This window comes from Camelus bactrianus, chromosome 12 (assembly GCF_048773025.1).
Source record: "Camelus bactrianus isolate YW-2024 breed Bactrian camel chromosome 12, ASM4877302v1, whole genome shotgun sequence".
Classification (NCBI taxonomy): Eukaryota; Metazoa; Chordata; class Mammalia; order Artiodactyla; family Camelidae; genus Camelus; species Camelus bactrianus.
This window is the reverse complement of record NC_133550.1, coordinates 27,259,968-27,277,844: the sequence shown is the minus strand read 5'-3', so window position 1 is coordinate 27,277,844 and position 17,877 is coordinate 27,259,968. Positions and strand designations below refer to the sequence as shown.

Here is a 17,877-nt window from a genome sequence, read left to right as displayed (position 1 = left end):
TTCACCATTCTGTTTATCTAATGGGTAACTTGTATTTATCTTCCTTATTGAATTTTAGAATTTATTGATCTATTCTGGGTACTAATTATTTGTGGCTTATATGTGTGGCAGTTTTCTTCTCCTTATTTGTAGACTTGTATTTATGATCTCTTCGTGGTGGCTTTTTGTTGAGCAGAAGCCCTCAATTTCAGTGTAGCAGCATTGAACCTGTTTTCTTCTAGGACCTCTTTTCTTATTTAAGAAGTCTTGTAACTTGAGGACATTAAGATATGTAATTTTCTAAAATTCTAGTTAAAGCAAACATGGATATTTTAGGGAATAAGATATGAACTATGGAATAATGTTTACGGCCAAGTTGTTTATTGAGTCCTACTAAGTGCTAGACACTATTAGAGGCCACAGATTCTTTGCCCTCATGGACTTTACTTTCTTTTGAGGAGAAAGACAATAGCCACATGAGTATATAACATGGTGCCAGGTTGTCATGAATGCTATGAGGGAAGACACAAAGAAACTCCTGTCGTTGGGGCCAGAGAACACTCCCAGACATGTGAGCTGTTTGCAAAACAAAAGAAGAAGGGTGTAACATTCAAAGCAGAGTGAGGTTGAAAGGGTACAATGGCAGTGCATAGACAGGGCTTCTAATCCTGGCTTGGTCACTATTTCTGCAAGTTGGGTGAAACTCATTTATTAGATAAATGTGTGAATGAATGAATCACATAACTGGTATGACTCCTTTCCCCTTGAAAAATTTTCTAGACTCCTAAAGGTTTTTGCTTTACTAAACCTCCTCATGATAAATTGTTTAGAAGGAAATAACAGAATAAGTTTAAATTTTCCCAAAGCTAAACGAACACAGCTCATTTCCAATACTAATTTGTAACTCTATGTTCCAGGAAGAGTAATTTTTCATCATTTCCAGTAAAACCAATGTTAGATTCCAACTGAAACATTGTAAATGGAGAGCCATTTATAAAGGGATTTCCCCATAATTGAGATGACTCTGCAGAGAAAGCTATAAAAGCAAGTCTTCCATGGTCGGCTGCAAAAAGTAAAGCACTAAAATTGCTAAGTAATACTATAGATTTCAAAATTTATATGTATCTTTAGAGCTAGCCTCATAAAAGGAATGATTATTTAACAGTCTAAATTCCCAAAAATGGTTTTCATAGTGGGGAAAAAATGTAATACATACTGCTATACTTCTTTATCTATGGACATTAAAATGTAAATTTCACCTTGGAGCGCATGGAAAATCTTTTCATGGAATGAATGCTAAATTAAGTGTGACAGGTGATTGTGATTAATCACTACTTATTACTAGGAGAGGAAGAAAAGAAGCCTTTGTTGCCTAATAAAATATAACACAACGCAAAAGGAAAATGCAGAAAGGGACCATTTTTGAAGTAAAACATAAACCACTTCACATCTTTTTCAAATACTGAATGAAAGCATATGCATCTCATGCTTGCCATAATCTGAGGGTTGCCCTGGACTCTGGCCCTCTTGAACTTGAAGGTTCAGAGTTATTTCAGGTTAATAATCCTCAAGTGTGCTTAAAGTATGTTATTTGACTGCCATTGGCAACGTCACTCTGAGACATTGCCAGCAGAGATGGATGGAGCCAGTGGTTGCTTAGGCTGTGGCCAGACGTCTCCTAGAGTAGTTAACAGCTCAGCCTCTAGGACACAGCCTCCTTGTTCAAATTCCAGTTCTGTCTACTCAGCACGAAGAAGACCTGAGAAGTTATTTAACCTCATGTAATTTCTACCCTTCAATAAAATGGGGAGAGAGAAAATCCATGTCTTCACTAATTAAAAAAAAAAGTTGTGGCCAGTACCTTTAGATACTCCAAAGTTATAACACTACCCATGTCCCTCTTTCTCCACTCCCTCTTTTTTGATATTTTTGAGTTTAAGATGACATTTTCATCTATAAAAAGTAATCTTAAAAATTAAAGATAGTCTTATACCTGCTGTAGACATAGATAAATTCCTTATTCTGCCCTTTACTGGCCCTGGAGGAAGTCACTGAACCTCCCTGAGCTTCAGTTTTCTTATTTATGAAGTGGAATTGATACCGGTTCATAAGGATCATAGGTCCCATGGACTCTGAGTGTAACACTGTATCAATACATAATGGATCAGAGCAAGAATATGCACATTTATCGTAAGCATTTATCTGATTTTAAACCTTGGATTCAACTATGAATTTCTAGAATTCTGGAAATAATATATATTTGTATTTGTGTACATGGCTTTTTCTGGAGAGATAGTCCTTATCTTTCAAAGCATTCTTAAAGGAGTTGATGACTCAAAAAAGGTTAAAAACCACTTCCTCAATGTGAGACCAAATAACTACTTAAAAAGCAAGACTTTACTGTAACCTAACAAATGTGTTAGTATATATCTATAAGGAACAGGTTCATCAGAAGTGGATTTGGTCCTCACTGGAAGCAGAGTAGAAAGGAGGATCACAGAAGTAAATATTGGTACCGTCCAGGGTGGAGAGGAAATCTTAACTAATGCTCTCAAGTGATTCAAGACCAATACCTGGATCATCCTTAACATGCAGAGAGGGGTGTTGTCAAGTTGTTCTTGTTGCCCAGGGTTCCTACTTCAACAGCGTTGCCATCCTTTAGATAGAGTTCCTTTTTGTTCTCATTTTCTATTCACCCAACAACCTTCTGATTATGTTTTGTCTCCCACGTAGTTTTGCTCATAAGTAGCAGCAAGGAGCAGGAGAAAGCAAGCCTGGGAAATGCTGAGTGTGGGTTGAGACCGTAAACAGCCAGCTTTGAGTTTTTTAATCTTATGACCAGTGTTTGTGTGTAGAAGGAGTAACAGTCCAGGGTGCTGAAGGCGGTCCCCATCCGCAGAAAGTAGAAGTAGGAACATGAGACCTGGATTCCAGCGGCATACCAAGAGAGCAGCAGTGTTGCATTGTGTTTAAGGCCCAGGCTCTAGAGGGCTTTAAACTAGAGAAGCCCAGGCTTCTTGTGCACATGACAACTTTCTTATTATACATCTATCTCAATACGCATAAGTCTCTCTGGTTTGGTAACACCTTCTCACCTCTGAGAAATGGGGCCACACTGGGTGAGCTAATAAAGTGAGTGTTCAGACCTGCGAGGTAGAGAGTCTGAAGGAGAACCGTGGTGAAATCGCCAAGGAGTTGCATGCCACCTTGGAGGGCTTCACAGGAGACAGGAAGCTGAGATCCCGGTCTCCTTACTGCCCCTGTGCAGCGCTTCATATGTCATTTCCCGTGCTGAACTTCTCCAGGAACCAATACTTACCTCGTAAGGTTATACAAGAACTAAAAATAGTAATAATAATAACAATACATGTAAAATACTAACCAGCCCTTGACAAGTGTTTCATGTTAATCCACATTTGTTCCATTTTTCCTCTAGTTCTGTCACTATAAAACACTCACCTGTGACAATCCTCTGCTTAGATAGAAATTTCTGATTTAACTGGTTCATATGGTGGGACCACCATGCTACAGTTTGTCACCAGTCTCCCAGAATAATGACAGGATAGTGTCATTTGTCCTTTTTCTTGTGTTAACCTAGAAAGTAGGTGGCCCCAGTGGATGGCATTATATTAGAAGAGAAAAAACTTCCACTCTCTAATACTTACTAAATGAAGGAAGACGACAACAAAAACGGCGCTGTACTTTGTGTGTCTTTAGTACTGCTGTTGTCGTCATAAAAAGGTTGGTATGGGTAGTGTTTCTTTTTCTTATTCATAAGTTTTCGGGTTCTATTTGAATACCACCTTATCTGAGCAGTAAGCAAAGTCAATGAACAGATGCTTATTAAGCACCTAAAGTGTACGAGATATTACGTGGGGAACAAAAATGAATAAAAAATTAGTCCCAGATCCAGTGACTTTCCAGTCAAGTCCATGCCCAAGGAAATACTAGCTTTCCCAGTTATCTTGCCATCATTACAGTAATAGGAAGTTTTACTCTCCTCATCCACTACTTTCAAAGTTATCCCAATAAAGGCAGACAGCATATGTGGAAATATGGTTTTGCAGGAATGTTTCTTGGCTTTTTCTTCTCTATAGGGCAGTCCAAATAAAATGCTAGGAGTGGACATTTCTCCTCCAATAGTGACTTTCATCTGTTGAAGAACATCTTTTACTGTATCTAAAATGAGATGCAGAAGCAGATACTGCTCTGTGATTCGTAAGATTGTAACTAAACTGTTCTAAGAGTCTCTGCTCCCCACCTGTTTGGACCATGCGTCTCATAATGATAGAACAAGTAAGTTTTCAATGTGTGCCCTTAAAAGACCCAGGAAGGAATCCTCTATTTTAAGATGCTTTTTAAACTAACTTCTCTAAGCCTTACTTTTCTTACTGGTCAAAGGAGATCTGTTCTTTCACTCAAAAAATGTCTTTATACAAATTGAGCTCAGAAGTCTGTTTTTTCCTGTCCCACAAGAGTATAAGCTCATTGAGGGCAGATAGCAGAAGGAAAAAAAAATCCAAAGAGGCTCTAAGTTGGGATTTGAGGACAAGAATGCTGAAATGTTTATATTTCTTCATTATCTAGTCAAAAGGGCCTTGTATATTGGAGTTTCCAAATACAAAAAAAAACCAAAGAAAAGGGGCTTAAGTCCCCCCAAATATATTTGATGGAGTGGGAACCAGAAACTCAAAGATTTTCGGTGGGGGAGAAACACCTTTCTAAAGTCAATATTAAGCTCGTATCCTTTAAAACTAGAATCCTTTTTAATACAAAATTTCAACAGGGAAATATAACAGATAAATTGCATGTTTTCAAATGCAGGCTCTGTGTGTACTTAAAAAATTCACTGCCTCATGAAGAAGGGGAACATCTCTGGATGAAAACAGGCCCCATGTGCATTTGTAGCATGTTTTTAAGACCGTCTAGGTCTGTAAACTAGTGACTTTTTTATTTTTATAAAGTAGTGTGTTTTAGTGCGTTGTTTTAGATCCACTTTAATAATTAACTGAGTCCTTTCCCCGGTGTTTTTACGTTGCAGCACTTCCAGAAATTGACTTCTCTATGAAAATCACGTTTGAATGTTCACTTGAATTAAAGTTCAAAGCAAATATTATGACTCAAGATGATAATTAGAGGCTTTAGATCTAGCAGCCACTGAAGACTTGGCTCAGTAGAAGCCAAGCTCACTGTTCTTAGGTAGCAGACATGAAGGAGAGGAGGCTGTGTTAACATTTCTTCAGAGATGTCTTGATGGTGTCACTGTGCTAACTCTGTGACCTGCCGGTCCTCGCACACGTTAGGTTTCCTGCTGTTTGTGTCATGAAGACTTGTCAGTTCCACATACCGCACAGTATGAGGGATGACTGCAGCCGGAGCCATACGTGCTATATAGGTCTTGTCCACTGCCCAAGAATTTCCTAATATGTTAAAACCAATATTTTCATCTGGAATACTTTCATTTTGGAATGGTGCCTCCTCAGTTGAAGCTACAACACAAAGCACACAACCAACATTTTCTAGAAAATGATCACTGAGTACAGAGAATTAAATTTGTCTTGCTCATGCACATATCTGCAGTAAAAAGAAATCACTTGAATGTTGTAATCTGTTTCAGAGAATAGATTTAACGTTGCTTTAAAGACAACTTTCAGTAAATGATTGTTGACCCTCTCCTTGTGAGTCTTTGGGAATATAATGGTGCAAAACAGACTTAGTCCCTGCTTTTTTGGAACTTACGGTTTGGTGGCAAAAAGTACATTAATCGAGTAATGACAAAAAATAGATCAGTTATTCTAAACTGTGACAATTTATAAAAGAGTTTCTCGGTCTCAGCACTATTGACATTCAGGCCAGATAATTCTCTGTTGCGGGGAGATGTCCTGTGCCTTGTAGGATGTTTAATAGCATCCCTGTCCTTTATCCACTGTGTGCCAGCAACCACCTCTCTCCCAGTGGTAACAATTAAAAATGTATCCACATGTTGTCAGATGGCCTTGGGAAGGGGAGCAAAATCATCCCTGCTTGAGAAGCACTGATTGATATAAAGGAGAAAGACAAGGTGTTTTGAGAACACGTAACAGGGAAACTGGTCCTATATTGGCAAGGCTTTCTTTCTTTGGGGGTTGGGGGGGGTGGTTTGGCAAGGCTTTCTGTTAAGTGACAGGGGAACATTTGTGTTAAGCTCTGATAAGGGGGTTAACAAGACTAAAATGCTAGGAGAGGAGGAAAAGGACACGGGCAGGAGGAGGGAGGAAAAGGAGAAAAAGAACAAGTTATTTTAGGTTCCTTTCTGGAGGCCAGTTCTCTGAGCATGATGGTGATCCTGGCAAGTTCCTCAAGGGCAGTGCCAGCATTTCTCTCTGGTTTGAGCCCCCTGCCTTCAGTGTAGGGCTTGGCATGTAGAGGCACTCAGGGAATCTTCGTTGAAGGCATACTGTGTATTCAGTCTAACAGATGCAGTGCTGAGCACAAGCAGTATGCTGTGACTGCACTCTGAGCCCTGCCACCATCACACTGACACTTGTAACACACGTGCTTGACACCTGGTAGCTCTTCAATAAATAAATTGTGAATTTTTGTTGAATTAATGAGTGAATACGCAAGTGGACTGATACTTTCATTTTGTGTTACACAGAGAGCTCTGATGATTGAAGAAAAGTCAGGAAGACCAGTTAGGAGCCTGGTAATCCAAGATAGAGGTTTGGTGACTTGGTCATTGTGTTGAGTTTCAGGGTTGCGATCTTGTTCCTAGCACGGAACATACCATCCTAAGGTTAGACACTCATCTTGCCACGAAGAAACCGTCTGACAAAAAGCCAGTAGTAGTACTGTCTTCCTAAGGCGAGCATTGAGCTGTCTTGAGAGATGAGGAAGATCACCTGAGTACTCTTTATCAGAGGAAAGAGTACGGCCGTCCTCATGCTCTGTGGGACAGATAATAGCTCAACGGCCAGTGACAGATTGGGCAAGAGCCTGATCTGTGGTCAGAACCTGGGAAGGCATAGTGTGCAATGACATTTGGCACTTAATATCCATGCAAATGAATTACTCACACCAGGCAGAGAGGGTCAGAGAGCAGAAGAGTATGAATCCTGGCAAAGTAGCATCCATGCCAAGTCCCTGGGTGTCCCCGCTCACTGTCTTCCTGTCACCTGCAGAGTCACCTCTGCAGAAGGTAGCAGGTCTCTCTCTCATCAGGCTTCTGTGCTCAGTTCAGAAAGGTGGGACATGGAGTTGTACTGCTGACTATACCTGTTTTTCATTGAGACAGTCAGCCCTTCTCACCTACCCCAGCTCACAGGAGAGGAGGACAGAATATGAGTCACTGGCAGAGAGGCCAAGAGAACTTAAAGACAAGGCAAAGTATTAGGACAAACCGTGAGTCGATGTTGTCAAGGTATGGGCTATCCAGCTACTCCTAGCTTGCGCTGGCTTATGGTTCAAAACATTTAAGAAATGTATCATTTTCTCTGTAGAGATACTATTTATCTACATGGATCTATTCAGTTATCAGTATGTATATATACACATATGTATACATATATATACATGTATGTTGTCAGAACACAATATATATGCACCTTACTTATAGATACATTAATTTGTAATTTAATTTTTATTTGACTCTTTTAGCATTTGATTTAAAAATAAATATACTTTCAAAGTGCATTTGAGACTGATGTGCTTCCTTTGGGCGCTGCCTGGAACCACCCTCTCCAGAGATGGGGCTGCTCCCTGTCTTTATTTGGGTCTCAGCCCCTGTCACTTCCACAGAGAGGCATTTCCTACTTGAAGGTGCCTCCTCCCTCCCATTCAGGAACTCTCGGTATCTGGAATTCTTAGTAGGCATGAAAGATATTTGTTAAATCCTGTGTGGAAGCCGCTTGCAAATGCCTCTGTATACTCTTTATGCTATTTATGTTTTTGGCAAAATTCTTATCTCAATAATCCCTAAATTCTTATCTAAACAACCCCTCAAATTTGATAGGTTATCATAAAATTATTCCTTTCTGGAAGCTCCATTTAAAATTTATGTTTGCAAAAATTTTCCACCTCAGTCACATTTTCCGTTCAGCTCTAATACTTTAAAAAACTACTTGCATGGGCTCAAACTTTAAGGTGAATTCCGTCATTTTGAATTTCTTCATTTTATGCATATTGTCAGAGAGTAATCATATAAAAAAATCACTAAGACCAACTATGGTTTTCCTTAAGTAATAGTACAAATGACCATTTTTCAATCTAAATTTATAAATATTTCATTACTTTATTGAGTCCCATTGAAAGTTAGTGTCGTAGTTTATAATATTATAAATACTCAAAAGAGGATAAGACCTGTTGGCCACCAGTTCACATGGGAAAGTACATATGTGAACATCTGTTCATTTGCAAGTCTGATGCATGAGCAAAATCAGGGAGTCAGTTCAGTTTGGGCAAAACATAATGTGAGCCCTCGATGATGAAAAGTTTGTGGAAATATAAAAGACAACATTTGAGCTGTATTAATTAACAAAAAAATGAAGCTATTATAATATATGTGACTTTGAGAACATGACCGCCCAACTGGCCATTTGAAGGCCTGTCTTCCAAAGGCAGATTTATAATTCTCGGGTCATGACAGGTGTGAACATCTGTCCTCTCCTTCCTGAGACCTTTCTGCCATGTGTTTTAAACAAAGAATAACATTACAAGCTTACCACCTACACCAAACTTGTTTTCTGAAAAGAGAACCAAAATACATGATCTAAAAGTAAAATATAATCTTGCCTTGGTTTTCATTTGCATTTGGCTTTTAAACATGGCAAAAACCAATAATGAGTTTTCACTTTGAGCTATTTCTAAATGTTATGTTGGAAATTAGCTGCAAATGTTACATTTTCTGGGACATGTTAAATTGGAAATGTTGTCCATGCTAAATGAAATACACCCACAAGCATTCTTAACTATGAATGAGAATCCATGAAAGAAAAATGTACTTTTCATATAACTTTTAAAGATTTACTGCATGAGAAATTTTACATGGGGAAAACCAAACAATAACCACTGTCTTTCCTCAGAGATATATTTAAAAGGGCAAGAGGTATGAAAATGAACGTATGTGCTAGTAACTATCAGCCTAGTGCTTGCTGCAGAGAATAATTTTGATTCTTTACTGTGTGTCCTTAGCATAAATGATTATTTTACATGCTTTATTTCTCTAGTACATTCAGAGAGAATCAATAAATTATATTTATTATTCAGGTGTAAGAGACATTTTGCAATCCATCCAATGGTAAATTTCTAATACATCCATCTTGCCTTAAAATGTTACTTTGCTTCTACATTTTTTTTTCTCTCTTTAAGGGGATTAACTCACAACTGTAGCAGCCTATTATATACTTTGACTTAAAGTTGTAAATCCTTTTGTTACATGCTTTTGTACTTTCTGAAATGAGATGTTCTGTTTAATTATTCAAACCAAAATAATGGTACTGAATTCCATGCAACTGTATTCTTCTAACCTTTTGAGAGGGCGAATATGAAGATGGAAAAAGAGGAACCAGTTGAAATCATTTATTGTCTTACAATTTTTTTTTTTTTTTTTAGTATTCCAGATAATAGCATGGTTTAATTTCCATGATATTGGGCAAACCTTTTTAAATGGGAAAGATACTGACTCCTTGAGGGTGAAAGTTGAATTTCCATCATCATCATCTAGCCTGGTGCCTGGCACCATGAAAATGTGGAATAAATATTCAAATAAATGAAAGAATGAATGAATGAGGAAGGATGGAAGGAAGGAAAGAAGGTTGAGAGGGATGAAGAAAGTAACTGTTTTTAAAGAGGTACCTTTCTGTATCTCTTTAAACAGAATAACAGTAATGTGGCTGAAGATTAGTTTTATTTGAAGGCAACAGAAAAATAATAAATTTTAAAGAAAATAGTTCAAACATCCCTTAGGGTGATACTGCCAGCCAAGTTTGAGAAAAGAGCCTGAGGATTATTTTAGATAGTTATTTAAATACACTGAAAAAATTTAGTTTTGTTTTTAATCCTGACAATGAATATGGCCCATCTGTACTTGAAATACTGTGTTTCCATCAGCTGAGCCTCCAGAAGGAATGAGGAAGTGAGCTCAGGTTCTGAGAGAGGAAGTTGAAAGAGTTAAGGGATGAAGTGTGTGTGAGCATCAGTTAGGAAACTTGGGACTCCCAGGAGGTAAATCAGACCCTAAATCTGAGGAGAATGTGAGCCAAGTTTAGAACACCATAAATGTTATGAACTTGACCATCCTTGTAAGCCTGAAATGTTCAAGTATATACTGTTTCACATGTAGGTGGAACTCATCACAGCCAAGATATGGTACAGGCTGGCCAACTCTAAATGGGCTCAAGCCCAGTCAGTAGCTGTGTGACCATGGACAAGTTACTTAACATCTCTGTGTTCTTGTTTCATTCCCTGAAAATTACAGATGATAATGGGGCCCACCTCATCAGTCTGTTGTGAATATTAAATGAATTAAAAATTTATCAAGTGCCTAGAATAATACTGTAATTAAAGGTCTGCTAAGTAAACTTCACTAAAGAGAAATTATTGAGAAAAGCAAGGAAACTTAGGACATATCTCTAAATTTTATGCCTTCCCATGCAAACATTTCTCTAACTACTGATAGGCATAGAACACTGGGTGGGAAAAGCCATTAGTCTGGCTTATTCATTCATTCATCAGATACTTACTGAGCATCTGTAAGTATGCCAGGAATTATTCTAGACACTGAGGACATGGTGATAAAAATAAATTATAGGTAGGGTCACTGTTCTCATGGATTTTATCATCTAGAGTGGAGACAGCTAAATAAATAATAATTTCATAAGCAAAACCTGTGATAGACACCATGTGGGGTGTTGTACATTAACCTTCTGGCCAAATGGATGCTGGGTGGACATGAGGGAGATCATGGGAAAGCTCCTGGAAGAAGGGCTGACTGGTTTAAGAGTTGAAGGATGAGTATAAGTAAGGCAGGTAAGAGGGCATATGTACAATATTCCAGAGCACAGGAAATTCCAGATTATTGCAATTAGAAAATGAAGGTGAGATGAGGCTAAAGAAGTAGTCAGGGATCAAGTTATAAAGTAAAACTCGTGCCATAGAGTTTGAACCTTAAGGACAACGGGAAACCAATATGAAGTCACCCATGCATCTTTTGCTTTTTAGCCTATTGCAATGTATTTGGAATTTATCTGGAACAAAGCAATTTGTTGTAGGTGACTTGTAGAGTGACCCAAGAATGCTACCTCAAGATGGTATCAGAGCTTAGTCAAATGGAATCACTTTCATGATTTCTTGGATCTGACATCAAAAGTGAAAAAATAGATAGATTGGACTTCATTAAAATTAAAAAATTTGTAGGACACTGTTAACAGAGTGATAAGGCAACACACAGAATGGAAGAAAATATTTGTAATTCATATATCTGATAAGGGATTTATAGAAATAAAAAATAAATATATATTTATATATATTCCAAGATATATAAAGGGCTCCTACAACTCAACAACAACAAAAACAACCGAATTCAAAAATGTGCAAAGGGCTTAAATAGATATTTCTCCAAAGAAGATATACAAATGATTGATAAATACAACAAAAGATAAAAGATACTCAACATCACTAGTCATTAAGGAAATGAAATTAAATTATAATGAGATACTGCTTCATACCCACTGTTATTCAAAAACAAAACAATAGAAAAATAACAAGTATTAAATATTGGCAAGGATGTGGAGAAACTGGAACTTCTATGCACTACTAGCAGGAATATAAAATGATGTAATCACTGTGGAAAATAGTTTGAGGGTTCCTCATAAAGTTAAACATAGAGTTACCATATAATCCAGCAGTTCCATTCCCAGGCATATACCCCAAAAAACTGAAAGCAAGGACTCAAACAAAAACATGTATACCGATGTTTATAGCAGCATTATTCACAATACCCAAAAGGTGGACACAATCCAAATGTCCATCAACAGACGAATGGATAAACAAAATATGGTAAATGCTTTCAGTGAAATATTCATACTTCCCTGACAGGGGAGATACCATAATCACAAAGGTGCTTTTTCTAGGGCGAGGCTTATCCATTGCATTCCAGTGTGCTGACCCTTGCAATTTCCCCATAGGCGGGAAACTCCACTGTGTAATTTGTGGTACTGGGGGACTGCATTTGTGCTAAAAAAAAAAAAAAAAAAAAAGAAAAAGAGAGAGAGAGAGAAGAAATATTTGAATCAAAGGAAAATCAATTCCTTGCTCAACTGATGACTCAAAATTATATTGGCCTTTTGGGTGCAGGGAATTGAGGGTCCCGAATGGTGACAATGCATCTGTGTATCTCTGTAACTATCACTGAACCTATTTTTGAGAACTCTCTTAGCACACCATGGTGCAGACTGTCAAAATATCTTTAGTCCCTGGCTGGTTATGCTACAGAGAGGAACTGAATGTCTTTTTTTTTTTTTTTAATTATTTGCACATACTCTTGAGGCTCTGTGGAGCCCAGAATTTGTGGACTCATGAACCAGGTTTGAATCTCTGCTGCACTACCTTCTACCTGTACTACCTTGATCAGGTAGCTTAATGCCGCTGAGCTTTGGTCTCTATATATAGTATCTGTATCACAGGGATGATAATATCAGTTCAGCAAATGAAAAAATGGATGTACAATTGTACTGAAATTGTAAAGTGCTTTCTAAATGAGAATTGTTTCTATTAGAGGTTTGTAAGAGGCCGTAATTTCAACCGCAATGAATTACTTTTACTCTTCTTCAACAATCAAAACCACATAATAGTTAACCAGTATTTTTTAAGTCTCATTCTTTTTCAAAAAAAAAAAAATCTCATTCTTTTTCAATCCTCTGTACACATAGAATTCTCTTTGAATGTTTGCTCTCTCACTGGGCATAATAAAATTAGTCATCTGCTTTCTGTCACCATTTTGAGAAGGTTGTTTCAACCTAATTACCCTCAAATCATTCTTTCTTTCCCCTTTAGGTTTTCTTGTACAAGGCAGATGAAAATGCAAAGTGTAATGTTTTGGCCCTTTTATCATCTTTGTTGATTTCGCCCTCAGTGTTTATTTATTGTTCTCCTTAATTTTCCCCAAAACCTGGCAGATGCTAGAAACTTACTGCTCTGTTCTTTTCGAAGTCAGCCTTGAGTACAAATCCTGTGAGCTGCTGTTTTTGTCAAAGATGCCACCAGGAAGAGAGCAAAAATCCTCTAATGTGTGCTGTTGATTGAGGGAGACCAAGGAGAACCACCACACCCTAATGGCTGTCTCTACTGACGACCACTTTTTCCTACTGTCCACTGGCCCATCGGCCTCATGATCTGGTACCTCGTTCTCAATGTGTCACTTTAAAATTGTGAATTTTGAACATTATGTGCCCATCTGAAAATACTCTATGTGAGTTTTTGGCTGCCTTTTGAAAGAGAAATACAACTCTTAATATTGCTTGGCCTGTGGCTCCCGAGCTGTTTCTCTAATTACAGTGTTTCTTTTGAATTTAACGTGTACATTTTAGTTTATCTTGTCTCATGTCTCGATACTGATACCTTGGGTTCTTATTTTATCTTTAATTATCCAGGCCAGACCTCAAATAACTTCAGCAACAACAAACTTGGAGGAAATGCCCTTAATGCTTTTAGCTCAGTATTTTAAATACCCTTGATTCATAGATACTGCTTGAATATACTTTTTAAGAGTAAAAGAGTATTCATTTTCATATATCAGAAATTGACACATTATAACTGACTATACTTCAATTAAAAAAAGAGTAATAGGTATTTTAACTTCCCAATATTAGAAACCTGTAAAAGAAAAATAAGCAGATCCTTTGTCTTACTGAGATGACATGTGATAGCGATAGCTACTGAATATTTCATTTTTAGCTTTTCCTCTAGGTGATGGTGGTGCCTGTCTTTTTTCAGCATTCTCCATCTAATAAGCTTTAGTTCCTAATTGTTTTACAAGTATGACACTTAATCAATGCTAATTCTCTAGAAACTTAATTTGCTGCCGGCATTAGTAGATCTCTGTAAGCATTTCATTATGCCCATGCATTCATGTGATGTCTTTCAATGTTTATCTTTTGAAATTTATTAGACTTCCTTGGCAAATAAAAAAAAAAATCTGCCAGAAAAGAATTTTAAGTAATATATATGCAGGATGTTTTTGGAAAATCCAGAAATTGTGATATTCTTATCAATAATGCATTACTTTTATTTTTTGGAGCAGGTAGCTTCACACAAGATAGATTCTGGTACAACCAGATGGTTCAAAACACAAAACATATAAAAGAGTACATAGTGAAAAGATTCACTGTCTTCCATAACCCCACCAGCCAGTTCCCACCACTGTGCACACACAATGAAAATCACAGTATTCGTTTCTTAGAATTCCTCCAGATGTTCTTTATGCAAATATAAGCAAATATAAACTCATATTCATAACTTTCCTTTTTAAAACGAAACATAGCATTCTATGCACACTCTTCTGTATGTTGCTTTTTCCACTGAAAAAGGAGTCTTGAGGATATTTCCATAATGGCACAAAAAGTGGCTCATCAATCTTTGTTTTAGCTTCATGATGTTCTATTGTATGAGTACATCTTAATTTATTTAACCAGTCCTTCATTTGTGAACACATGAATTGTTTTCTGTCTTTATTGATGAACAGTTGAGTTGTTTCCAATATTTTGCTATTATTAAATTGTTGTAATGAATATCCTTTTACATGTATTATTTTATACATGTACAAGCATATTTGTAAGATAAATCACAGTAATGGAAATTTGGGTCAAAGATTATTGCATTTATATCATTGATAAATATCACCAAATTGCCCTGTTTAAAGGTTATACTAGTTCATATTTTCCCACTGACAATGTATGGCACTGCATGTTTATCCACAGCCTCACCTGACCAATATGTACTTAATCCAACTTGTAGAATTTTGCTAATCTTAGAAGTGAAAAGGATGGTATTTTGTGCGGCTCTAATTTGCATTTCTTATGAGTAAGACTGAACATATTTTCTTACTTTTAAGAGCCATTTGTATTTCCTTTTCTGTGGATTTCTGTTAATATCGCAGGCCCATATTTCTACTGGGTTTTGGTTATGGTGTGTTTCAGTGCAGTATGTGTAAGTATCCCATATTTGGGCAAATCTTAGAAACTGTTCTCTAACCCAAACCAGTCTTTCTGTGGTCTGTCGGATTCTTGGAATCTGCCCACTGTGGGTAGAAAAGTGGAATATCTAGGTCATCTCTGGGATTTTCACTTTCTTTGGGAAAAGATTGTAATTAATACTGAGAGAAATAAAGAGAGGATGTGATGAAGCATTCATATTGCTAAATTAATTCATGTGATGATTCAAGTACCTTGATATCATTAGCTTCGATTAAACATCAGTCTTGTAAAAACAATTAAGAACTAAAGCTTGTTAGATGTTAATGTCACTAAAAAAAGATGAATAGGACCACCAACACAGTCATTTACAAGCATCTCTTTTTTCCCCACCTTTGGCTATGCGGAGGAAAGAACCAGACCTGAGATGGGGTCCCTTTGGATAATTAGAGCTGCGTTATCCCCCAGCCCCACAGTACAGCTGATTTTCTGGAGTAGAAAGTGACCTCAGGCTGTACCTCTCCCCACCTTCCCCAGACAGACAGATGGGGACACACAGACACACACATGCACTTCTACCTCTTGCTTGTCAAATTGCTTCCTGACCCCTAAGGAAATGAGCTTGGTTTCCTTTCTCTTATAACTTGCGTCTCGGGACCCAACAGACCTTTCAGAACACACTTCTGCAACTCCAGTAAAGCTTTTGGGGATTCATTCTAGTAAACAGGTATTTTGCTTTAGTTTCAGTTTATGCCTGGAACGTGCAAATCAGAATTTGACCACGGCCAGAGCAGATTGTCCTCATTCAGGATTAGGCTGCAGTAACTATTAATCCCAGCAGCTACTCCTTCCCCCCAACACACACCCCGCCTCCCGCCGACCCTCCCCATGCCCCCCTCCCCCCCCCCCCCCCGAGAGTCGGAGAAGCAGCGGATTCAGAGAGGTGAAGATGGGCATGTCAGTTATTTTTCCTTGATTGGTTGGTTGATTTTCAACTTCTGAGACCAGAAAGATTGTGTCCCCCTTCACTTTTTGCACACTTAATTTCAACTGCCTTTTGGTGGCTAAGGTTTCCCCCACCCCAGCCATCCTCTCCCCACACCACTTGCTTGCAGTTGGCGTGAAGGTAAAAAGCAAAGAAAATCAGATACAGCATCGTCTGTCCTGGATGCTGGCAGGCTCACTTGGCCCAGGTCTTCTTAAAGAACCTCAATCTTGGGTTTTTACCATGATTTGCATGTATGTGTCCTAGAGATTCATGGACAGCATTGCAAAGAGTGGGTGTTCCTGTTAAAATTTTAGAATGTATGTCCCTGCAGTAGATCATACAGCTGTTAGTGCATGAAGAATAAAAATTTTAAAAAAGTCCTGGTGAATAATAAGACATTCGTTGAGGGGTTGGTTAATGTGTTAATACGTATAATGTAAATATTTAAAATATCCATAATTTTGGTAACTTCATCTAAATATTTCTTTATTGAAAAAAAATTGTCTCAAATATTAAAGTGGCCCAGGCCCCTCCCAAATTCCAGGAGATCCCTGAGCACTCAAGAGGGCTGTATTACGTACATCATTATGTCTCTTAATAAAAGTCGCCCAGATAATGAGATAGCTATGCAAATTTTCTGAAGTGATATTTATGGAAATTTTTGTAGAGAAACTATAAACATCAGTTAAAACTTTCCTGACTGTATTTTTAAGAGACGTGTGTCATTCAGTTGTCCCTGAACAGGCTTCTAAATTCTAATGCAAGCGTACTATTAATTAAAAGCTTGCCATTTTTTATGAAGCCTATTCACTTAAGATAAATCAAATTTATGGAGTCAAAATAGTGTTTTTACTTGCTGTGCATAGTGAACATGCACTTTGGTGCTGGATTTGGGTTTCTTTGTGTAGTCAGTGAGGTATGTACCATCCCCCATGTGTACTGTAGAAGAATTTGTATTTGCTGTGGGGACCTGGCCAGGCCTGACTACCTCTCTTTCACTTTGTGAACAGTCTGTGGCTTGCTGCCCTTCTCTGAGCCTCCCAATGTTGTGAAATAAGAGGACCTGTTATAATTTCTAAGACCCTTCCCAGTCCTTGAACTCTATGACCAGGAGCATGACTTCATTATTTCAAATTATTATAAAGGATTTCAGTTGTTATGTTTGACTCTAGTATATGGTGTAGCTATACTACATTACATATATATGATGGTCAGGAAAGCATCAAAAATGTTCATTCAGCAAATACTTATTGAATAACCACTATGTGCCAAGACACATAGACAGTATTTGCAAGATCCTTGCTTTCGTGGAGTTCGTATTCCAGTAGGGGAGACAGACACTAGAGATGCAAATAAATAGACATTTCAGACAGTTGTAAGTGTTGTTGGTAAGAAAATAAAAATAAGTTGATGGAAAGAGAAGACTTGGAAAAGGATGCTCAGGGAGAAAGAGATGGCATTTTAGCAAGATCAGGTTAGTAAGAAGAGGCTGGTTGTGCAAAGGCCTGGAAGAATAATGTCCCAGGTAGAAGGAATAGCAAAAGTAAAAGCTCTAAGGTGAGAATGACCTTTACATGGTCGAGGAGCAGGAGGAAGGGAATGCCCATGTGGTTGAAGTGTAGTGAATGGAGAGGAAAAATATACAAGACAGGCGAGGTGGGAAGGATGGGTAGAGGGTAGATTACACCTGATACCATGGTCAGGTGTCTGGATAGTTCTCTTAATGGGAAGCCTCTGGATAACTTT

The 17,877-nt window shown here is 37.8% G+C and overlaps 1 protein-coding gene and 1 non-coding gene across 9 annotated transcripts in view; both read left to right on the top strand.

Moving 5' to 3' along the window:
* Positions 1 to 17,877, top strand: part of GRIP1 (glutamate receptor interacting protein 1) — a 615,139-nt gene that overhangs the window by 397,744 nt on the left and 199,518 nt on the right. The gene's annotated exons all lie outside the window — the stretch shown is intronic.
* Positions 12,037 to 12,194, top strand: LOC123612992 (U1 spliceosomal RNA). The gene has a single exon (XR_006720318.1). It is a non-coding gene; the product is annotated as a U1 spliceosomal RNA (small nuclear RNA).